Genomic DNA, 25269 nt, shown 5'->3' with positions numbered 1-25269 from the left:
ATTCCACCAGAGGTACAAGGAGGAGCTGATACCATTCTTTCTGAAACTATTCCAATCAATAGAAAAAGAGGGAATCCTCCCTAACTCATTTTATGAGGCCAACATCATCCTGATACCAAAGCCTGGCAGAGACACAACAAAAAAAGAGAATTTTAGACCAATATCCCTGATGAACATCGATGCAAAAATCCTCAATAAAATACTGACAAACCGAATCCAGCAACATATCAAAAAACTCATCCACCATGATCAAGTGGACTTCATCCCTGGGATGCAAGGCTGGTTCAGCATATGCAAATCAATAAACGTAATCCAGCATGTAAACAGAACCAAAGACAAAAACCACATGATTATCTCAATAGATGCAGAAAAGACCTTTGACAAAATTCGACAACCCTTCATGCTAAAAACTCTCAATAAGTTCGGTATTTTGGGGATGTAGCTCAAAATAATAAGTGCTATTTATGACAAACCCACAGCCGGTATCATACTGCATGGGCAAAAACTGGAAGCATTCCCTTTGAAAATGGGCACAAGACAAGGATGCCCTCTCTCACCACTCCTATTCAACATAGTGTTGGAAGTTCTGGCCAGGGCAATCAGGAAGGAGAAAGAAATAAAGGGTACTCAATTAGGAAAAGAGGAAGTCAAATTGTCCCTGTTTGCAGATGACATGATTATATATTTAGAAAATCCCATAGTCTCAGCCCAAAATCTCCTTAAGCTGATAAGCAACTTCAGCAAAGTCTCAGGATACAAAATTAATGTGCAAAAATCACAAGCATTCTTATAAACCAATAACAGACAGAGAGCCAAATAATGAATGAACTCCCATTCACAATAGCTTCAAAGAGAATAAAATACCTAGGAATCCAACTTACAAGGGATGTCAAGGACCTTTTCAAAGAGAACTACAAACCACTGCTGAACGAAATAAAGGAGGACACAGACAAATGAAAGAACATTCTATGCTCATGGATAAGAAGAATCAATATCTTGAAAATGGCCACACTACCCAAGGTAATTTATAGATTCAATGCCATCCTCATCAAGCTACAAATGTCTTTCTTCACAGAATAGGAAAGAACATATTGCTTTTTACACTTTGACTTCTGGCTATGGGATGGATTATTTTAGTCATAAGAAAGTGTAACTGATCTAATACTTTACACTTATTTTCTCTTCTTCCTAATGCCAGTCTAGCTTCTGGATCTAGGAGCTTCCTAATGCCAATCTAGGAGGCTGGAAAGAGTATACGGTTAGAAAATTGGTAGGCATACCACTTCCTTTAAGATTTCTGGGCTGACTTAGGATCTGGTGAATACTATTCAAGAAAGAAAATAAAGAAAGGTAAATGAATTAAATCAGAAGTTTGGGATTCCATATCAATGACATTGTTAAATCCTAGAGGAGAGAGTTTATGGAGCTCTATAAACTCTCTCCCCTAGAATTTCATACTTCCACATTCAATACTTCTACATTGAACTAACTTGATAGTACGTACACATACATGTACCATATAAGCACTTGGCAGAGATGTTCAAGTGCAGAGTCTTGTGCAGGGTGGACAATTTGAATAGATTATGTAGATAGGTCCTGCCAATTCTGAATCTATGATTTGTGCTTGGGAATTATCTTGCTTTCACCCTCAGATCCACTCATTCATTCAGAAAATACTTATTGCCAGTCACTGGAATAAACTCTGGACCTAGGTTCTCAAGGATGAGAAAAGGCCAGGAATAAAGATTTCCTCAGCCTCCTCCCTGAGCCAGAATGAGGGAGAAAGTATGGAGATGTCAGTTTGAGGGACTAAGTTACATGGCCTGCAAATAAGAAGGGAGTCAAGGCAGAGGTACTTTAGGGACTCCCTGCCTGCCTGTTGGTAAGCTGTCTCACAGAAATTAGCATTGTCCTGTCCCCCAACAAGTGTGCAAATATATTCTGCCTACCCTTTCCAGTCACCCTGACAATGATCTTCTTATTGAATGACAGTTCTGAAAAGTGATAATTTGTTACTTCAGTTGAACTGTTACCCAATTTTCTTGCCATTTCACTAGACAGAAGTGTGGAAAGTAGATCCTAAGCACAATTTACACTTCCTTTTTATACTGGAACATTCCACAAAGACATGACTATTATACAGTTCTGATTAAAGCCAAATGTTGCAGTCATAATAAATTAAAGATTTGTGGCTTCATTGTCTGTTTCTATCATTTACCCTGGGATTATGGAACAAAGCCCACTAAATTCCCTTTTTCATTATCTGAAAAATGCCTTTTAGACTTTTCTATAATTCCCTCACCTTGAGATCACCCTAGCTTTGATCTTTTGTGCAAACAATTATGTCTTATAAAAATCTGAATTGTATTCATTCCTTTATTTATAATCTCAACCGTTTTCTGTTTGTCACTCTTTCTGCTCTCCTTGGCTTTTCCCCTTTCTTTTCCAAGGGTTATAGAATTCCTGACAGTTTGGTTTGAAGTTTAGTTCAGTATTCTATGTATCAATATGCCTTATTTACTTTGTTTTTGTTTCAATTTTCAATTTTTAATTTTTGTGTGTGCAGAAAAGTGAGGAAAGTAGGTCCTAAGCACAATTTGCACTTCCTTTTTATACTGGAACATTCCACAAAGACATGACTATTATACAGTTCTGATTAAAGCCAAATGTTGCAGTCATAATAAATTAAAGATTTGTGGCTTCATTGTCTGTTTCTGTCATTTACTACAGGTGCACATATTTCTGAGGCACATGAGACACTCTGATACAGGCACATAATGTATAATAATCACATCAGGATAAATAGAGAATCCATTAACCCAAGCATCTATCTTTTCCTTGTGTTACAAATGATCCAATTATACTCTTTCAGTTTTTAAAATGTATAATAAATTATTGTTGACCACAGTCATCCTGGTTACACTATTAAGTAGTAGATCTTATTCATTGACTCTAACGATATTTTTGTACCCATTAACCATCCCCATCCTCCCTACCCATTATCCTTCCCAGCCTCTGGTAATCATGGTTCTACTCTATCTCCATGAGTTCAATTGTTTTAATTTTTAGCTCCCACACATAAGAGAGAACATGCAAAGTTTGTCTTTCTGTGCCTGGCTCATTTCACTTAAAATAATGTCCTCCAGTTATATTCAAGTTGTCGCAAATGAAAGGATCTCATTCTTTTTATAGTTGAGTAATACTCCATTGTGTATATGTGCCATCTTTTCTTTATCCATTCGTCTGGCAACGGACATATAAGTTGCTTCCAAATCTTGGCTATTGTGAATAGTGCTGCAATAAACACAGGAGTGCAGCTATCTCTTTGATATATCAATTGTCTTACTTTTGGATATGTACCCAGCAGTGGGGTGGCTGGATCACATATATGTAAGCTCTATTTTTAGTTTCTTTGAGGAACCTCCAACTGTTTTCTATAGTGGTTGTACTAGTTTACCTTACCACCAAGAGTGTACGAGGGTTCCCATTTCTCCATATCCTTGCCAGCATGTTATTGTCTGTCTTTGGATTAAAGCCATTTTATTTATATATATTTATTTGTATCTTCTCTTATTTTCTTAATCTCACTAATGGTCAATCAATTTTGTTTATATTTTCAAACCACCAACTTTTTGTTTCCTTTATCTTTAATTTTTTTTTTTGTTTCAATTTCATTTAGTTCTGCTCTGATCTTTGATATTTCTTTTCTTCCGCTGGGTTTGGGTTTGGTTTTTATTTCTCTAGTTCCATTAGGTGTGAGCTTAGATGGTCTATTTGTGCTTTCAGACTTTTTGATGTAGGCCTTTAATGTTAGGAACTTTCCTTTTAGCACTACTTTTGCTGTATCCCAGAGGTTTTGATAGTTCGTATCACTATTATCATCCAGTTTAAAGAATTTTCTAAATTTCCATCTTGATTTCACTGTTGACTCAAAGATCATTCAGGGGAAGATTATTTAATTTTCATGTATTTGTATAGTTTTGAGGGTTCCTTTTAGAGTGAATTTTCAATCTTATTCCATTGTGGTCTGAGAGAGAACTTGATAGTAATTTTGATTTTCTTAAATATATTGAGACTTGTTTTGTGGCCTGTCATATGATCTATCTTGGAGAATGTTCTATGTGCTGATAAAAAATGTATATTCGGCAGTTGTTGGGTAGAATGTTCTGTAAATATCTGTTTAGTTCATTTGTTCTAGGGTATACTTTAAGTCAGTTTTTGTTATTGTTGTTGTTGTTGACTTTCTGTCTTGATGGCCTGTCTAGTGCTGTCAGTGAAGTATTGAATTTCCCCACTATTATTGTTTTGCTGTGTCGCTCATTTCTTATGTCTAGTGTTATTGTTTTATAAATTTGAGAGCTCCTGTGTTAAGTGCATATATATTTAGGATTGTGATATTTTCATGTTCAACTGATATTTTTCATTATATAATGCCCCTTTGTCTTTTTAAAATTTTGTTGCTTTAAAGTCTGTTTTGCCTGATATAAGAATAACTACTCCTGCTTGCTTTTGGTTTTCATTTGCATGGAATATGTTTTTCCACCCCTTTACCTTAAATTCATGTGAGTCCTTATGTGTTAGAGTGAGTCTCTTGAAGACAGCAAATAATTGGTGGTAGGATTTTTGTCCATCCTGCCATTCTGCATTTTTTAAGTGAAACATTTAGACCACTTACATTCAGTGTTAGTGTTGAGAGATGAAGTACTGTTTTTTCATCATGCTAATTGTTGTGTGAATACTTTTTTAAAAATTGTGTTATTGTTTTATAGGTCCTCTGAGATTTATGCTTTAAGAAGATTCTATTTTGGTATATTTCAGGGTTATGTGTTAAGATTTAGAACTCCTTTTAGCATTTCTTACAGTGCTCGCTTGGTAGTGGGGAATTGTCTCCACAGTTGTTTGTCTCAAAAAGACTTTATCTCTCCTTCATTTATGAAGGTTAGTTTCACTGGATACAAAATTCTTAGCTTATATATATATTTTTGTTTTTGTTTACTGAGGTTAAAGATAGGACCCCAATCTCTTCTGACTTGTAAGGTCTCTGCTGAGAAATCTGCTGTTAATCTGACAGGTTTTATGTATCTATATCTATATCTATTTATTTGTATATAGATATAGATATATCCCAATTTGAAATGAAAAAGTCAATTTATGTATCTTTGCAGATGATATGATGTTACATTTGGAAAACCCTAAAGACTTCACCAAAAAATCCCATTAGACCTAATAAACAAATTATGTACAGTTGCAGGATAAAAAATCAACACACAAATATCAGTAACGTTTCTAAATGCCAATAGTGAACAATCTGAGAAAGAAATCAAAAACTTATTTGAGGGAATAATTGAGGAAGACTTCCCTGGCCTTGCTAGAGACCTAGACATCCAAATACAAGAGGCTCAAAGAACACTCGGGAAATTTGTCTCAGAAAGATCATCACCTAGGCACGTGGTCATCAGGTTATCTAAAGTCAAGACAAAGGAAAGAATCTTAAGAGCTGTGAGGCAAAAGCATCAGGTAACTATATATATATATATATTTACATATATATGTACATTTATATGTGTACATTTTTTCAACCTTCTTGAGTTTCTTTCATCAATATTTCATAGTTTTCATTGCAGAGAGCTTTCACTTGTTTAAGTTAATCCCTGTGTAGTTTATTATGTTTGTGACTACTGTGAATGGGATTACTTTATTGATTTCTTTCTCAGATTGTTCACTATTGGCATTTAGAAATGATACTGATTTTTGCGTGTTGATTTTATATCCTGCAACTGTACATAATTTGTTCATTAGGTCTAATGGGATTTTTTGGTGAAGTCTTTAGGTTTTTCCAAATGTAACATCACATCATCTGCAAAGATGGATAAATTCACTTATTCATTTCAAATTGGGATGCCCTTTACGTCTTTCTCTTGTCTGATTGCTCTAGCTAGGGCTTTTAGTAGTATGTTGGATAACAGTGGTGAAAGTGGACATCTTTGTCGTGTTCCAGATTTAGAAGAAAGGCTTTCAGTTTTTTTTTCCCATTAAGTGTTATACGAGCTGTGATTCTTTCATATATGGCTTTTGTTATATTGAGGTATGTTTCAATCCCCAGTATTTTGAGACTTGCTGTCATGAAGGTGTGTTGAATTTTATCAAATGCTTTTTTAACATCATCTGAAAGTATCATATGGTTTTTGTCCTTCATTCCATTGATATGATGTATCACATTGATTGGTTTGTATCTGTTGAACCATCCTTGCATCCCTGGGATAAATTTCACTTGATCATGAATAACGATTTTTTAATGTGTTCATGAATTTTTTAGTATGTTGTTGAGTAGTTTTGCATCAATGTTCATCAGTGATATTGGCCTATAGTTTTCTTTTTTGATGTGTCTTTGTCCAGTTTTGGTACCAGTGTACTATTGGCCATGTAGAATCAGTTTAAAAGTATTTCCTCCTTCTTTTGTTCTTCAGAATACTTTGACGCAGGATTTGTATTAGTTCTTCTTTAAATGTTTGATAAAATTGGGGACCGGGCGCGGTGGCTCAAGCCTGTAATCCCAGCACTTTGGGAGGCCGAGGCAGGTGGATCATGAGGTCAGGAGATCGAGACCATCCTGGCTAACATGGTGAAACCCCGTCTCTACTAAAAATACAAAAAACTAGCCGGGCGTGGTGGCGGGCGCCTGTAGTCCCAGCTACTCGGAGGCTGAGGCAGGAGAATGGCGTGAACCTGGGAGGCGGAGCTTGCAGTGAGCCGAGATCGCGCCACTGCACTCCAGCCTGGGTGACACAGCGCGAGACTCCGTCTCAAAAAAAAAAAATTTAAAAAATAAATAAATAAATAAATGTTTGATAAAATTGAGCAATGAAGCCCATCAGGTCCTGACATTTCTTTGCTGGGAGACTGTATTACAGCTTTGTTCTCATTACTTGTTTTTTGTCTGCTCAGGTTTTGGATTTCTCCATGATTCAATATTTGTAAGTTGTATTTGTCTAGGAATTTATCAATTTCTTCTAGGTTTTCCAATTAATTGGCATATAGTTGCTCATAGTACCTCTAATGATCTTTTCAATTTTTGTGGTATTGGCTGTAATATCACCTTTTTAATTGCTGATTTTATTTAATTGGGTCTTCTCTCTTCTTTCTTATTCTGGGTTTAAGTTTATCCATTCTTTTCATCTTTTCAAAAAACCCACTTTTTTTTCCATTGATCTTTTTTAGTGTTTTTTTATTTCAATTTAATTTATTTTTGATCTTCTCTTATTATTTATTTTCTTCTATGTTTGAGTTTGATTTGATCTTGCTTTTCTAGTTCTTTGAGATGCATCTTTAAGTTGTTTATTTGAAGTTTTTCTAAAAACGTTTTGAAGTTACCCTTGTAGCTATAAACTTTTATTTTTTACTATTTATTTCTCTGTATCTCGTAGGTTTTGGCATATCCTGTTTCTCTTTTTATTGATTTAAGAGATTTTTTTCAATTTTCTTAATTTCTTCATTGACCCACTGTTCACTCAGGAGCATATTGTCTTATTTTCATGTGTTTGGATAGTTTCCAAAATTCCTCTTGTTATTGGTTTCTAGTTCTATTCCATTGTGTTCAGAAAATATATTTCTTATAATCTCATTTTTGAGGAATTTTTAACAACTTGTTTTGTGTCCTAACATATGGTCTATTCTTGAGAATGATCTATGTGCTGAGGAGAAGAATGTGTATTCTGCAGTCATTGAATGAAATGTTCTGTAAATATCTATTAGATCCATTTGTTCCACAGGGCAAATGAATTCTAATATTTCTTTGTTGATTATCTGTTTGTATAATCCGTCCAGTGCTGAATGATGGGTCTTGAAGCCTCCAACAATTATTGTGTTAGGGTCTATTTCTTTCTTTAGCTCTAATAATTTTTGCCTTATATATCTGGGTGTTCCAGTGATTGTTGCATGTGTCTTCTTCTCCCCCTTCTGCTTTATTTACTTTGGAGTTAATTCATGCTGCTGCTACAATTACATTTGATAAGAATCACCTATTGTGCCAGAATTTTCAGTGCTGTGGCTGCTCAATGTTTGCCTTTGGCCAACTGTATGGCAAAAAGTCTAAGTGCTAAAGTAATTATTTCTCCTTAGGTTTCCATCAGATTACTAAATAAGTAAACATAATTTTTGCTCCACCTTTCCCCTTTATCTTTCTCCCCAGTATATTTGTAACAATCCCCACTGCAAACATTTGAACTCTGGCAAAATGGTTGTCTTACTACAGGAGTTAATAAGCATCAGAATCCATTTGGGCCATGTTGCTCTAGTGGATAAATTTTGTCCTAGCATCAAAGTTGTTCTTTTTAAAACAACACTATGGCTTTCCACATTTTATAATGGTGTTTTAGGTGAACTAAAACAATGATTTCTAGGTAGAAGGGTCATGGAATAAAACATTACTCTTTTTTGTTATTAATGTCAATTGTTATTAAGAAAGCTTGAGCATAACACTGACAGTTCCTTCTCCATTGTATAGAATGACTTTTAGTCTGTCCCACCTTCATCACCATCAAACATATTGCAAATAAAATATTAGAAGCATATGTATAGAAGGGATCATGGGAAATCATCTAGTCCATCCATGTAAGGACTGTTTGTGAACTGTCCCAGAAGTATTATTATCAATTTTCTCTTAGTGAATTCTCCAAGGAAAGAAATATACAACCTCCTTTGGTAATATGCTGCAGTAATACTTTCTATTTTTTGTTGTCCTAGACTCTGGGTCTGAGATTGCAGAAATCTGGCTGATCACTGAAGGATTTCTTTTTACCTTTTTTTTTTTCTGTGGTGAAGTGAGAGATCAGATTATTGAAACTGTGGAAGCAGAGGAAATCAAGCACTGTACAACACATGGAAAGCCAGTAGTTATCAATTTAATATATATTTCCTAAGTACCCACTGATAAAATACTCAGCTCTGTAGAGAACAAGGCCTTAGTTCTGAAAGAACCAATTTTGTTTTGAAAAACTTAAAATAAGTCTGATTTTTTTTTTCTTTTCTACCTCTCTTCTCTTTTTAGAAAGCATTCTGTGTATTGCTCCTGCCTGTGGATCAGTACACTGTAAGATCATGTGATAAGGGGAATATTCCTATAGGAAACTCGAGACGTACTGAATTAAAACTAATTTTAAAGGTTCCTTTTTTTTTTTTTTTTCTTTGAGATAAAGTCACGCTCTGTTGCCCAGGCTAGATTGCAGTGGTGCAGTCACAGCTCACTGCAGCCTCCAAATTTTGAGCTCAAGCAATCTTCCCATCTCAATACTCTCCCTAGTACCAGGCCTGACTGATTAATTTTTTTTTTTTTTTTTTAGAAACAGGATCTTGCTGTGTTGCCCAGGCTGGTCTTGAATTCCTGGTCTCAAGTGATCCTCCAGTCTTGGCCTCCCAATGTGTTGGGATTACCAGTGTGAATCACCGCACCTGGCCAGATTCTTTAATCAATAATTCCCTAAAGCTCAAGTATTGGGAGTTGTTCATTCATGATAGTTGATGGTGCTATAAATGAAGAAAATTACATGGCATGGCTAACGTAATACCCAATGCAATGCTTTAAAAGGTTCAATTTCCAGAAAAATTTTGTCATAAAACTTTGAATTATTATACTGCTTGTTGTTGTAGAAGAAATATCACTGTTTTAGAACTCTATACTGAATGCTGCGACTTTTAAATGTAGTTTAATGCTAATTTGTTAGAAATCTTTGTCATCATCAGTATGCTAATCAGCCAGGAAACTCTGTATTGGGGCATAAAGGGCCTTAGGGAAATGGGTTAACCTTTGTTTCATCCCATTCCCCAACCCCAGTCACCACATAAGATAGAAATGACCTTAACCCTACTTCCTAGGAATGGTAGTTAGATTTTAAAAATGTGATTAATAGCAAGTACTTTGAATTTCTTTGAAATAAAGGATTTTTTTTTTTTCCTTAGCAGCCCAAAATAATTGGTTAAAACCCTAATGTGACTTCTTTAAAACACAATTTATGAGTCAGGAAGACAAGCTGAGGCACAAGTTATGTGCTAAACCCAAAACCATAAAATTGGAGGCAATACTAAGAGTAAATCAAGAATAGATACTAGAAGGCATTATTTCAGGTCACAATTACCTTGTGAGATTAAGATGGTTTGTATTTTCTAACTTCGTTGTGTACAAAAAGTTTATTTGGAGCCTCACTTATGATTCCACTGCGTTTTTCTTAAACTACATTTTTGGACATAGTGTGTAATAAATGGATTATGAATCATCCTTTGTTCAATCATTTTGTTGTTGTTGTTTCTGTCAATAGTCTTTTGTCCTTTTTCCTCAATTCTGGAGTTGGGAACACTTTTTTTTTTCCCCCCCTAAGTCACTAGAGAAATCATCAAGGAGATGATATTTCTTCTTGGAGTTTGCTGATTAAAAGCTAACTCAGCCTCAGTCTTTTCTAAAAAAAGGTGATGATTCAGATAATTGCTTGATGAATGATATGTGAAACTAAGATGACTTTCTCATAAAAACCCTGGACAAATAGAGACTATATTTCACTCTACACTCAGGCCTTCTTTCAAGCCTTTCAAGCCTGAGGTGAGCTCTGCCATCTCCAGTACCAATTTTATTTTTTTTTAACCAGCTCTTTAACCATGGAAAAACATTAATTTTATCTTTCAACAAAAATAAAATGTGATTAAATCTTCAGTATTAGGGGAATAACTGTTTTGCAGGAAATTATTTTATTTTATTTTTTTTATAATTTAGGGGGTACAAATGCAGTTTTGTTATATGGATATATTACATAGTGTACCCATCATCTAAATAGTGTACTTTATACCCATTAGATAAATTTTCATCTCTCACCCCCCTTCCACCCTCTTACCTTTAATAGTCACCTTTGCCTATTATTTAACTCTGCATTACTATGTGTATTCCTTGTTTAGCTTTCATTTATAAGTGGGAACATGCAGTATTTGACTTTCTGTTTCTGTGTTAATTCACTTAGGATAATGGGAAATTGCATCCATGTTACTGCAGAGGACATGATTTCATTCTTTTTTGTGGCTAAGTAGTATTCCATGGTGTATATTTTTATCAGAGCTTCTTTATCCAATCATCCATTGATGGACACGGGTTGATTCTGTGACTTGGCTATTGTGAATAACACAATAGCTAGATACAATTAATTTTGTATAATTAAGACTAAGAAAACACAGTGATCCTAGTTGAAATGTTAACCAATATTATGGGTCACTACAAATTATATTGTAAATAAATCCCAGGCCTCCAAAAGAAGAATGATACCTTGACCTAAGTGTTGGCAGTACATTATTTTTTCTTCTGAAGAATGGTTTCTTTTTACCTCACATAGCTTTCATTTCTGCGGTGAGAACATTAAACATCAACTCTCATCATTTTTCAATAGTACAATATATCATCGTTAACTGTAATCACTATGCTGTGTACAATAGATCTCTTCCTATCTAACTGTAGTTTTGTGTCCTTTGACCAACAACTCCCCAACCTGTAGAGGACTACGTGCTGGCAAACGAGAGGTTCCCGATAAGTCCTGCTCTTGGAAAGGAAGCAGAGCGTTCCCGATAAGTCCTGCTCTTGCAAACGAAGAGGGCGTTCCTTCCTTGCAAACAGGGAGGACAAAGGAGCCAGCAGCTAACAGCAGAGCCTGGGGGCTTGTTTATGTGTAAACATCTTGAAAATCCAGAAAGTCAGGGAAAGGTCAGAAAAACAACAATGTGTCTTGTGACTTGGCAACATTCCACAAACGACTGTATAAAATAAAGCAGAGCGTGCCATTCAAGGCGGCCGCCATGTTTGTCTTGTCTTGTGTTGTCTTGTGTGTTCATTCCTTTGTTTAGGAAACACGCTGACCCCAACGCCAACCACCTCCCATTGACACCTCTAATATAGGGTATTCAGATAGGCTGTTCCATTGTTAGACAGCTCTAGTTAGTACAAAAGATTTAAATTTGATTTGAAATTAAACCAAAATGTGGTTCTTTCTAACATCTATCCAGTGGTTGGGATTTTTGTATTCTGAAGTAAATCTTCTCCTTGCTATTAGAGCCCTTCACCTAAGATAAGGTCCTTGTCATGTCTCCTTGCAGTTTTCTGAAAATAGCTTTTGATTATCTGTCTAAAGACTGAACGTTCCTAGTTCTTTCAAACATTCTGTATGGTGCATGTATTTTATGCCCTTTACCATCTTGGCTGCCAGCTTCTAATTTGAGCCTCCCTAATATTTTTAAAGTGTTTAATTCAGAAGCCTTCAGTGTAAGTCTTCAATGCCGTCTTGGATATATGTGTGTGTATATATATGTGTGTATATATATAGTTTTTATTATATTTTATTTATATTTTATCTATTTATTTATTTTATATATTTATATTGTATTTATATTTATATTATGTTGATATTTATATTATATTTTGTTTATATCTTATATTATATATGTGTAAAACATTTACATATGAAAATATACATACATAAATATACAAAGTTTACATACACCTATAAATATACATATATAAATTTATATATACATATAAATATACACATATAAATTTATATATACATATAAATATATATAAACATAAATATACATATATTTATATATGCATATATTAAAACAAGTGTTGTACTTGGATTTTCCTTATGACTGAGATTCTGATGGCAATAGCACCTGGAGTAAATGTGATGGAGGAGCTGTGCTTCTGATTCATAGTTAAGTGGAAAATGGTTTTCAAATCCCTTGATTTCTAGTAGGAAAGACTGGGGAGGAGTATTTTTATGATCAATGGCCTACTCTGACTACATTAACTGGGTGAATTCATTGAATGAATTTACACAGGTGAGTACCTGTGTGCAATCACAGTGGATTAATTATTAGTGTTAGGGTCAATTGTGGTAGACGGAAAAATAGCCTCCTAGAGATCTTCACATCCTAATCCCTGGAACCTGTGAATGTGTTACCTTATATGGCAAAAGAGATTTTGCAGATGCGATTAAATTAATGATTTCAAGAAGGTGGATTATCTTGGACTATTTGGAAGAGTCTAGTGTCATCACAAAGTTCATTATAAAGTGAAAGATGGAGACAGGAAAATCAATATCAGAGTGATACCAAATAGGAATGATTCCATAGATATTTCTGGCTTGAAGATGGTGGAAGGGGCCATGAGCTAAGGAATGCAGACAGCCTCTAGCAAGTGGAAAAAAGAAAGAAAGAACGAAAGGAAAAAGATTCTCTTCTAGAGCCTCCAGAACAGAACTGAGCACTGTCAAATCCCAGTAAGACACATATAGGATTCTGACCTCCAGAAGTTTCAGATAATAAATTTATGTTCTTTTAAGCCACTAAGTTTGTGATAATTTGTGACAGAGGCAGTATGAAACTAATACACCAGTATTCAAATTAGTCTCAGTTTCCCTGGATATACTACAGGGAACTGAAAATAGGCAGTCCTAGAATGTTGCCAGTAATGAAAAGAGGATGATATTTCCATAGGGAACAATTGAACATTTTTCCAATGATTTGCTCATTTTGCAGTTGTTTCGGTAGGACTATGAACAGAACTCAAGAATATCTAATTTGACATCAAAGGAATTGTGCCTTTCTGCTTGTTTTTGTGAGGGAGGCACATCACTCTGGGCAGAGTCAGTATTTTATGACTTATCAGTATGACTTAATCTCTCAATGAATGCTTGTGAACTATGTAACAGAGATAGTGCTAGAGATAGTTTGGCAGAAGAAACAAAACACAGGCCTATTTTGAAGGCTAATTCCGATGATTTTCTGCCTCAAAGGAGATTTTAAGCGTCTCCTTGCTTTTCTATACCTAAGATCTTTGTGAATAAACTAGTGTGTCATATCTGTCATTATCTAAAGCAATTAGCATGCTGTGTAATAATTGTCTTATTAGTTCTTCTCAAAGCTTTAGAAGAAGATAAGCCAAGGGAAATTTAATTTATATGAAGGTAGTTCGGCATCAGTGAATGATAGATATTAAATGACTATTCCTGAAATTCTTAGAGAGGTAGTAACAGAGTGAAGATTAGAATTTTGCTGGTTTCAGTGTGTATTTTAGATTGTACTGTCTTTCACTAGAGTAAGGAAATATATTTGTAGGTGATGATTTACGTCATTCATGGTAATAACTTTTGACCTGAAGGGAACTTTTGATGTGATCTTGTCTAAACTCATTTCATACATAAAACTGAGTCAGAGAAAAGGAGTTTGATCAAGGTCACAAAGCTCACCGGTGACGTCATTAGGAGATCACATGCAGTTCTACATAAATTGCTGAAAGTAAACTAAAAGCTAAAATTCATAATTTAAATGTAATCTTCCAAATTATTTATGGAGATAAGAATATTTTGTGGAGTGGATTGGGGTAGGATAAGGATAACGAATTATCTAGTTTAACTAGATTTTTGTAATTTGCAATATCTGAATTCACTAGATGATTACCAGACCTCCTTTTCTTTTCTTCAGTTGTAGGCCTGGCTTTAGATTTTACTCTACATTTTGATCTATTGATGGCATTGTTGCAGCTATAATTTAACAATTTGTTTTTTACCATAAAAATAATTTGCTCTGTTACAAATTGACTAAAATACTTTTTTATCTATATTTTTATTATTATTGTATGTTTTTCTAAAGAACACTTTTAAACCATGACATTAATATTCTGGCTTAATAATGTGCATGTATGTGTGTGTGTTTGTGTGTCTGTGTGTGCATGTGTACGTGTGTGTGTGTGTGAGAAAGAGAGAGAGACAGAAATTATTTCTTTTTTCAGAATCTCAGGGTCACACAGAAAACCAACAACCACCTATGGCAGCTGTAGAGTTGTGAGCAAGTCACCCTTGGCATAGTGAATCAAGAATAAATATGCTTGGATTCAGTTTTATTACTGAGGTAGGCTGAATAATGGTCCCCAAAGATATTCAGGTTCCCTTCTAAGGAATCTGTAGATGCACCTTATATGGCAAATAGACTTTGCATGTATGATTAAATTAAGTATAACTAGAAGGATGGATTATTCTGGATTCTCTGTGTGGGTCCTAAATGTAATCACGACAGTCTTTTTAGGAGAAAGGCAGAGGGAAATTTTTTGACATAAAGGGAAACAGGAGGTATGATGATGTAAACAAGAGGTTGGAGTGATGTGAGGAAAAAGTCATAAGCCAAGAAATGTAGATGGGCTCTGAAAACTAGAATAGACAAGGAAAATGGAATCTCCTCTAGAGCCCTCAGAAGGAAGGAGTTTTACCACCACCTTGATTTCAGCCCTGTCAGACTAATTTCAAGCTCTGACCTTTAGAATCGTGTTGTTTTAAGCCACTAAATTTGTGGTAATTTGTTAGACTGAAATAGGAAACTAATAGAGTTGTTGGCTATGCCATTGTTAAGTCATGTATCCTTGTGCAGTTCGCCTAACTCTGTCACTGCTTTTGTTCCTTTTAAATAAGGTTGGGTTTAACATTGTACATATTACAGATCTTTCGAGGTTGTCATAAGAATTGTGAAGTTGTACCTGAAATAAATACATTGGACTTTTCTAAAGAATGATATTCTTGTGAAAAAATGGAGCATCAAAAACCAGTTATTGAGTCATTGGTTGTTAGACCCGACACCAGTTAGAAACACGGTGGAAATTTTTCAATCACTTTATGGATTTGAAATGGCCACATTTTATTTTGATCTACAGAAGATTTCCAGATCCATTGCTAAAGCGATCAATTAGTTTCCTATTTAACAGTTGCATTTTCATAATTTTACTTAACAACAAACAAAATGTTCTGTTCTGCACGGTTTCTAACCCCTATGCCCTTATTTTGCTGGTTCTATTTGAGAACAGAGGGCCTGTCTCATCAGTTGCAAAACCTTGGAGTTCACGTCTGTGTGAAGAATGTGCAAAAATTCTTGTACTGTTGGGACTGCTGACTGCTTCCTAGCCTAAAGGAAATCAGTTGTCTTATGTTTTTACCTTTGCTTTGGAAATGACTTCTTTTTTGCTTGCTATCTTGATAAGTCTCTGAAAGACATAATGATTCCATTTGCTTTTTCAGTTTTAAATAATAATATTTACTTGCAAATACTTTTTCAAGTAATATAATTTTATCTATTTTTATTTGTTATTTTTCAATTCTTGTAAGCTGAATGCGCTGTCACATAGCCTAAACCAAGAATGAGATAAGTACATTGGTGAACTAATGCCTGAAGTATTAACCCGTATGATAACATACTTCATTTCGTTCTTGGATTTCTGCACTGTCTGATGAATTTACACAAGTTATTACAAAATAAACTGTGACCACGTTGCTTCTTGTTCTCTCATATATTGCAGTTTGTATGCAGTTTTAGATACCAGGGCTTAAAAATATTATAGTGATTTCATGTAAATATGTATAGTCTTTTTCTAGTGGTGGTTCATATTAATGGGTTTAAATGGAAAAATGGTCCATGTAAGGAGCCATAGCACTGTCAATTAAAAATGTCAAACTCTAATATTTATGAAGAGGTTTATTCTGAACCATATCTAAGTGACCAATGGCCCATGACACAGCCTTCAGGAGATCATGAAAACATGTGCCCATGTTGGTGGTTGGACTCCAGTTTGGTTTTATATATTTTAGGCAGATATAAGACACCAGTCAGTACATGTAAGTACATTGGTTCGGTCCAGAAAGGCAGAACAACTGGAAGCAGGTGCTGGGAGGAGGGTAGCTTGCAGGTCATAAGCAGATTCAAAGATTTTCTGATTGGCAATTGATTGAAGGAGTTACTATCTAAAGATCTGGAATCAATAGAAAGGAATGCCTGGGTTAAGGTAAGAGGTTGTAGAGACCAAAGTTTATTCATGCAGATGAAGCCACTAGGTAGCAGGTTTCAGAGAGAATAGCTTGTAAATGTTTCTTATCAAACCTAAAGAGCCTGTTCTATTGGTAAATATAAAAGGGAGGAAGGTATAATGAGGCATGTCCAGCTGTCCCTTCCCATCATAGCCTGAACTAGATTTTCAGGTTAACTTTGGAATGCCCCTAGCCAAGAGGAGGGGTCCATTTAGATGGTTGGGGGGCTTTGGATTTTATTTTTGTTATACAGTATATAGTTAATTCACATTACTTTGTTCATATGTTTTGGGTATATAATGTAAATTCATTTCTCAACACAGTGACATTAAGAGCTCTTTGCCACAAATGACTTATAGCTGTGACATATGAGCTACAGCTTGTGAGTTACACACAGCATCTAGAGGGTTTAAGATTCGATATTACTGAAGTTTGGAAATCTTGAGTGTCCTGAGTAGAATGACAGTCCTCTTTTACAAAGAACCTGGAAAATTGGATAGCTCCTTTTTAAGGAAGTCTGTGATCCATTAGTGTCTCTACTCCCTAGAATTCGTGTCCAGGGGCTATGGAGCAAGTGTCCATGATTAAATGACATGGAGTTAATAGTAATCAAGGAGATTCTGAAATGGGAAAAGTTCCATTATACCCCTTACAGGATGTGCTGTGGGGGCATGGCTCACTTCTTCGGTGACCCGTCGCTCAAACTTCTAGGGGGAGCATGCAGATGGGCAGGTTGTGGGGCTCTGACCCCACAACAGTGTCTAGGGGTGAATGTTTACAGCTGAAGCCCCAGTGGGCATTTGTTACAGTATGCTCCTTCAGTTTAGCCATCTGTAGGTGCCTTGTGTTAGTCAGCTCAATTAGACCCCACCCTGCCTTATCACAAGGACAAAGGGCTTTCTATATCCTGGGGTTTCTTACCTTGTTGTACCAGAAGAATCAGATCACATATGAGCTTGGAGAATGATTGCAAGGTTTTATTGAGCGGAAGTGGCTCTCAGCAGATGGTTGGGGAGCCACAAGGGAGATGGAGTGGGAAGGTGGTTTTCCCCTGGATTCAGGCTGCTCAGTGGCCGGGCTGTCCTCTGACCGCCCTGGCCAAACTGCACGTCGTTGTGGTGGTCGGTGGCTTGCCAGCGACTGTTGGTGTGCTCTTACACTGGTGTGTTCCTTTCGACATCCAGCTGCTTGTGTGTTCTTCCACCTATGTGTTCCTCTTGATGTCCAGCTGCTTGTGTGTGTGCCCAGTAGGGTCTTAGGGTTTTTATGGGTACAGGATGGGGGCATAATGGGCCAAGGTGGTCTTGGGAAATGCAGCATTTGGCAGGAAAACAGAAATACCTGTCCTCACCTAGGTGTGTGGGCACAGTCCCAGGGATGGAGCCCTAGCCAGGGACCACAACCTTCCCTTCCCAGCACTTCCATGCTCCCCTTCTGTATCAATTCTAGGTGTATGTCATAGTGGAAGGGGCATTGAACTTGGAGTATGAAGTTCAGAGCTTGTGTATGAACACCATTCATAGCTGTGTTACAGGTCCCTTCATTTCTGTGAACCTCGGTGACCTCAACTAAAAAATGACTATACATTATAATACTACTCCCCTACCTATTCCATAAGGTTGTCATAATGAAAAAGATTATATATTCATAATTCAGTTATTCATCAACAAGTATATTTTGAGCATCTTCTATGTGCTTGACTTTGTGCTAGGCCCTGAGGATTCAGCGGTGAACAGGATCGACATAGACACAGTCCCTACTTCCATTAAGGTTACATTCTACTGGAAAATAGAGACGTTAAAGAAGTAAATGCATAAATAAATATGTAGTTATGACTTCTGATAAGTACCAAGAAGAAAGAGGACAGAGTTTAGAGTGAGAGTGTAACAAAAGACTTGCTTTAGATAATGTGATCAGGGAGGATGCCACTCCGGAGGTGATGTTTAAACTGAGTTCCAAAGGAAATAAGAAAGAAACAGGTATGTGATGTGCAAGGAAAATAACATTTCAGGCTGAGGGCTAGGCACTGAAAGGACCTAGATGAGGAAATTATCTTGGCATATTTGAGGAACACAGGTGATCCCTGGTGTGGCTAGAACAGACTGAATAATGTGCAATAAAATTGAAATTGAAGTCAGAGGAGAGATCAAATAAAGCCAGTGGTAAACTTTATAAACTCTAAAATCCTATACAAGTTTAAAGTGGTGGTGGTATGATTGGCACTATTATCATCAATATAACATTGCTGAGTTCTTTCATCCTTGTAATGTGTGGCCCCAACTGACTCTTGACTCATGAAGATAAGTCTGTGGACTCCTGTTTTTATGGTTTGACTCTGAGCTAAATTGGGTGAAAGCTGGATTCCCCTAACTTTCTTTAAGACCAAAAAAAAAAAAAAAAAAAATCTTAGGTTTCTTCTGTAGTTACTTTCCCCCAAATGAGATTTTTCATATCTTGTGGTTCCTAATTGGGTCACTGAATCAGTGCTCATTAGAACAATATGTTGATGTGCAGAAGTAAGACATATATGTTCACCACTTGGTGGTCTGTGGCTCTTCAAGGAGAGAAATCAGAAAAACCAGGTTGGATTGACCTTGGAAAATGTTTGTGTAGAAATAGATTTAAATATTATTTTAGTAGCAGCCTGTCAGTAAAAGCTTTATTCACTCTTAATCTCTTAGGAAAACAAAAGATTCTGCCAATAAGAATGGCACATTTCATCAGACGCGTATCTAAAAAGATGGACTTACAGATGAAGTTCTATTTGTAAATTTGGAGTCAAGGGAATACTCATCACTCCTAACTCAGTTTATCACTTAAAAGAGTTGTGAAATGTGGTGTCATTAGGCTTCTTTTTTAATTAAAGAGAGTTGAATTTTATTTTCTCTATAATGTTAGCCTTTGAGGGTGTCAGTATTCATATTCGTCACTTTTAGAAGAGAGAAATTAGGATATCGTTTTGGTTACTTTCTTTTTTAAATCAGTTCCCTCTGAACCTAGTGATCTAAACAAAGTAGTAAACTATGTTATAGGATTTTGTCCTTTGCTGGAAAGCAGTCAGTTTGTTGCTGTATGTAGCTGATTGGAAGGGAGATTCCTAACTCTTACTGACCAATAGCTATTATCAATTTAACTGAATTGCTGTCTGTTAAATGGTGATGATCAACTTTGTGATTAACCTGTCAAAATTGTGCTGAAAAATTAAATTAGAGTTACAGTCAAAACAGAGTGTCCAATTTATGCAAAATTAATGTGAGCTAACAGTTTTCACAATGACTTATTTATTTTTTAGAATACCACTGTGATATAATAAAAATAGATACATTTTATTTTTGTCCCTGGTTTTTGGCACAGAGATTCTAAAACCCTTGGAATTTCCTGAGCGAGATAGAGGAATGTTTCTTTCAATCACATCTGAGTTTGTACTAATGAGGTGACTCTTGGAGGTCGGGAGGTCAGAGAGCTACAGGATGGAGGCTGGTCACCAGAGGGGAAACCTCCATAGAAACCCCTAAACAACAGTGTTCCAGGAACTTCTGTACTGGTAAACACATCTACATGCTGGGAAGGTGGTGCAAATTGATTTCACAGGTACAGAGGCTCCTGCATTTGGGACCCTTCTGGGACAAGCCATATGTACCTATTCATCTTGCTACTCATTTGTTATCTTTTATACAAACTATAGCAAGTAGGACACTTCCTGAGTCCTGCGAATTGTTCTAGTTAATTGTCAATCCTGAGAGCTGATAGTGGGAACTCCTGAAGTTTCAGTTAACCAGTTAGAACTGTGGGTCACTATGGGTTCCCACTTTTGGCTGGCGTCTGAAGTGGGAACAGTCTTTTGGGACTGAGCCTTTTAACAATCTAACATTAATTCCACAAAGATAGTGTCAAGAATCAAATTGTGGGACACTCACTCGGTGTTGGAGAATGGAGAATTGGTTGTTGGTGTGGAAAGATGACACATATTTAAGTGTTAGGAAAAAAACCACATCACCATCCTGGCCAGCTACTTTGCTTTGCAATAAAAGTAAGAATATTTTCCATTTAAATTCCAAGCATCTTCTTCAGTTCTGGTGTTGTAGCCTTTATCAGTTTTCATAGGTTATAGTGGCAATAACTCTAAGGAGAACCTTTTGGAGCTCAGTCAGCTTACTCAGATAGACTCATGGCAAGCCACTAGCAAACCCTTGTTGTAAAAGTGGCAGCTTTGGGTCCAAGGCTGCTGTAGCAATATCTTCTGGGTGCTATCAAATGAAATTAATAAAATCATTTGTGTGGTACTTAGCATCATTACTAGCACATAGTAGATACTGAATATATATGCATGTTCATATATATTTATATGCATGTTTTTGTGTGTTTCTCTCTCTTTCTCTCTATCTGTGTGTGTATATATATATGTATATATACACACATAAATGTTTATGTATGTACAGGTGTGCGTGTCTACACAGACACCCACGCACACGCCTCAAAGCCTCAGTAAAACTGGGGATAATGATACTTACTTGGCTGTTATAAAGTTTAAGTGAGATAATATGCTTAGCACAGTGCTTAAAACAGTAACTATTCTATAACTACATATTATTATTGTTTTTATTATTATTATTACAGGTATACTTTATTAAACTCTATTATCTCTAAAATATAAATAGCACCTAATGCAAGTTATTTAATTCCCTCTGAAATTTAGATCATAAATAGGGATGACGTTCTCAATGTAGATCTGGGGTACAGTAACTATTCAATAAATAGTAGTGAATTAGTGATGATGATGTCAATGATGATGATGATGATAAGGAAGATGATGTCACCTGTCCTCTGGAAAAGAAATGAAGGCTAGCTGCTAGTCTTTCTGAATAGCAGGATTTTACTACTAGTTGATGCTCTCCCAGAATTGTTTCTATTACTAAATTCACTTTTAACATACCTATCCTGCTGTCCTTTCTCATGCCTTCTCTCTCACGCTCTCTCTCTCACTCTTGCATGCCAAAGCAAGCTGTTTCTTTGGGAAAGCACCCATGACATAGTTTAGCTTACTATTTTTTAGGTCCAGCTGTACATTTTAATGAACACTTTTCATATTATGGAATAATGATCCAGTCTTTCCTTCTTAAAACATGTAGGGTGAAATCCTCACTATTTTTATGAAACAGCATCTGATCTTGAACTTTTATGACTCACGTCAGTCACTTCACCTGTGTCTTGACCCTGTCAGATCATGTCTTTATTTAAACTTTTGGTATTTTGTTCTTTATATGTTTTTGCATTCGTTTTTATTTTAAAAATATTTCTTTAAAGTATTTTTATCTTTACTATTGTGGTTTTGGTGCCTTCTTAAATTTTATGCTAGGGATGACAACTGCCTCATTCCTCTCACTGGAGGATATCATATACAACTGTATGATATAAATACAACTTGCAATTGTGGGATTCACCTTTTCTGCGTATGAATATGGAAATCTATAATAGTAGTTGAATTTTTACTATCTATTGATTTGGAGAACAAATAATAACAAGAAGCTATCATGAATTTGATAACACTTTGAAATGAATTTGTATTTTAGTTTAAACAACAACATCTACACATATTGAAAAAAAATTGTGTGTTTAAGTGCAAGACTTATTTATTCAGTCTATAGACAGTGCTTTGCATATATAGAGCTTTGTAGACCCTTTACAATAACTCTGTTTCTCCCTCCTTATTGTTCATCCCGACAGAGATCTCTGGACTACAGATTAGAAACCACTGCTGTAAGAATTCAGATATAAGGAAAATCTGTGTGCCTAAAATATGTTTAGAGAATATAGGACTTTGATATCCATGAGCATTTGAATACCTTGGCCAAGGTTATACAGCCAATAACTTAGCAGAGCCAGGATCCATATCCAGGATTTTACATTGACATGACTTTGGCATGAATTTGAAAAATGAGTAGGAGAAAAGGAGTAAATGGATGTGGGAAGACATCTATTTATTGAGTGCCTTTTGGGTGCCAAGCTCAAAGCCAGGCACTTTGCATTCCTCTTTCATGTAGTCTATGAAATAGGTGTTATTATGCCCATTTTACATTTAAGAAAACTGAGTCTCAGAGCATTTGAATACCTTGCCCAAGGTCTTATAGTCAATAATTTTAGAGCCAGGATCCGTATCCAGGATTTTACATTTTCGTTTTTCGACTAAGACAGGAAGAAGTCAGCTACTGTTAATGCTGGTAAAAAAAGTTTGAATTTAAACTGGTAAGTCAGGAGTATACAGAAATTACAGTTGTTTGCTTTTATACTTTCCTCTTTTGGCAGGCCCATCTTAACTGCCTAGGTGTTTTTAAATGTCCTGTTGAGGAAGTTTGTGTGTTTTTCTAGGCCGTTATTCAACTGATTATTTTGTCTTTCATTGATTTACTATTAACATTTACCTCTACTCTCTAGGCTCTTTACATAGTCTAGAATAGTCTGTTATTCACAGGCTATCTCGAGCAAGTTGCAAAAACATAGATAGTTCCTTTACTGGCCCTTTCTAAATTCTTCAAATTGGATTTTAAAAAGTAGATTACAATTACAAATAAGTTGCATCAATATAGAAACACCTCGACTTGCTCACTTTCTCAAAGTAATAAGGCAAATGTTAAAAAATCATTTCTGCATTACGCATTAATACAATACAGATGATGAAATGGCTTTCCTCATTTTCTCTTTAGTTTTCTTTCATGATTTTTACAAAGTGAATTTATGAACAGTTCAGTGCAGCTTTTCGTTTTTAAGGTATTAGCGATTCTTCCAAGTTTTCCATTATTTTGCATTCAAATATGGCCAGGAGATGTGATTATTAATTACATTTTAAAAATGATTTTTATTATAGCAAAACGTTCTCCATTGAGTTTTTTGGTGTAACATGGAAAACTTTTCTGTTGTGAAAGTGTATGTACTACTGAACGGCAAGAGAACTTATGGAAATTTTAAAGTTCTTAGATGAAGCTTAACTGTGGAAATATTCTACTTTTTCATCTCCCACTAAAATCATTAAGGCTCTCTGAGTCTTGAGACATATGAATTCTTCACTTTGACTGTAGGTACCTGTTAATAGAAGTTTACTAGGCATGTTTTAATATCAGAAAGGGCTGTAATTCTGGGTTTTGAGCTATGTCCCTTTCCTTTGCCTTTTAGATTTTTGTGATTGTGTCTTGGACTAATGCCAGTAGTTATTGTGGATATTTATGAGCTAGCGAGTACTTATGAGACATCTGGGTTTCCATACACTGTAAAGTTGAACAATTAAAAGCACAAACTTTGGATTCAGGATACATGTTTTTAAATCTCATGTAATGGATCAAGCCATCATTTAATGGTGGTTGTCTTGAGTAGGTTACTCACGTTTTCCCTCTTCTCAGAGAGTTCCTTTCTTTATCTGTCAAATGAAGATAATAATACCAACATCATAGATTTATTTTGAGGATTTAGAGATATATGCTTCACACTGTGCTTAGTACATAATAGGCACTCAATTAAAGCACTCAATTAAAGGTAAAGCTAACAAAATTATGATGAATATTATTTTAATGTTAGCAAAGAAAACATGCTTATGAGCTCAAAGATTTAGGATATAGTATGCCTGGCAGAGACCACTACCAAACTGTCCCAAAAAGTAGTTGCTTTTTTCTTTTAGGAAGTCTCCAGGTCTTACAACCCAGAGTTTGGAAGGGTTGGGAAGAGAGAAAAGGGATCAGATAATTTGTATTTTTAATGCTTAGGCTTGCTAGGTAGTTGAGTATCTGAAAAATGAATATGGAAACTTGCCTCAGTTGACAAAAGTAGGATGTAAGATAGGGAAAGAGAAATAGTGCCTCAACCAAACAAGTAAGAGCAATAGTTTACTGGTTTTCAGGTATGATATATAGACTACCTAGCTCTACCCAGAGTAGTGTTTTTAATGCAGATTCCTAGGCCCAGGTCTTGACTTTCTGAAGTATATTTTCAGTCATACTGAGGTTTGAAAATCTCCTGGTATAACAAAATAAGGTTGATATGAGTTCAAATTTTTATTTTATTTTTCCACTTATTAACTGTATCCATGGCTCCTCTCCTTCTTATGTTCCACTCCAACTCTGCTTTTACCACTCTAGCCTTTTTTTCTCCTTGTTATTATGTAACTCAATCAACTAACTGTACATACTCAATTAGATAGTTGTGTAACATGCCATCATTTGGTCTTAAACCATTGGAGTGCTATCACTGGCTCCCCCTATTGAACTTGTACAGTTTTCTAGCTGACAGCTGTTTTTTTAATTTCCTTACCTCTCATCCACAATGTCTGGTCCTGACATGACTGCCAATTCTTCTCCCTAGTTTCTATGTGGTCTGAGTTACTACCCTGACCAATCTGATGCCCAGGGTTGTG

The 25269-nt window shown here is 35.7% G+C and overlaps 1 protein-coding gene across 2 annotated transcripts in view; it reads left to right on the top strand.

The window, feature by feature from the left end:
* SH3BGRL (SH3 domain binding glutamate rich protein like) overlaps window positions 1-25269 on the top strand; it is a 94308-nt gene that overhangs the window by 22025 nt on the left and 47014 nt on the right. The window lies entirely within an intron of this gene.

This window comes from Theropithecus gelada, chromosome X, assembly GCF_003255815.1.
Source record: "Theropithecus gelada isolate Dixy chromosome X, Tgel_1.0, whole genome shotgun sequence".
Classification (NCBI taxonomy): domain Eukaryota; kingdom Metazoa; phylum Chordata; class Mammalia; order Primates; family Cercopithecidae; genus Theropithecus; species Theropithecus gelada.
This window is presented reverse-complemented; position numbering and strand designations above follow the sequence as displayed.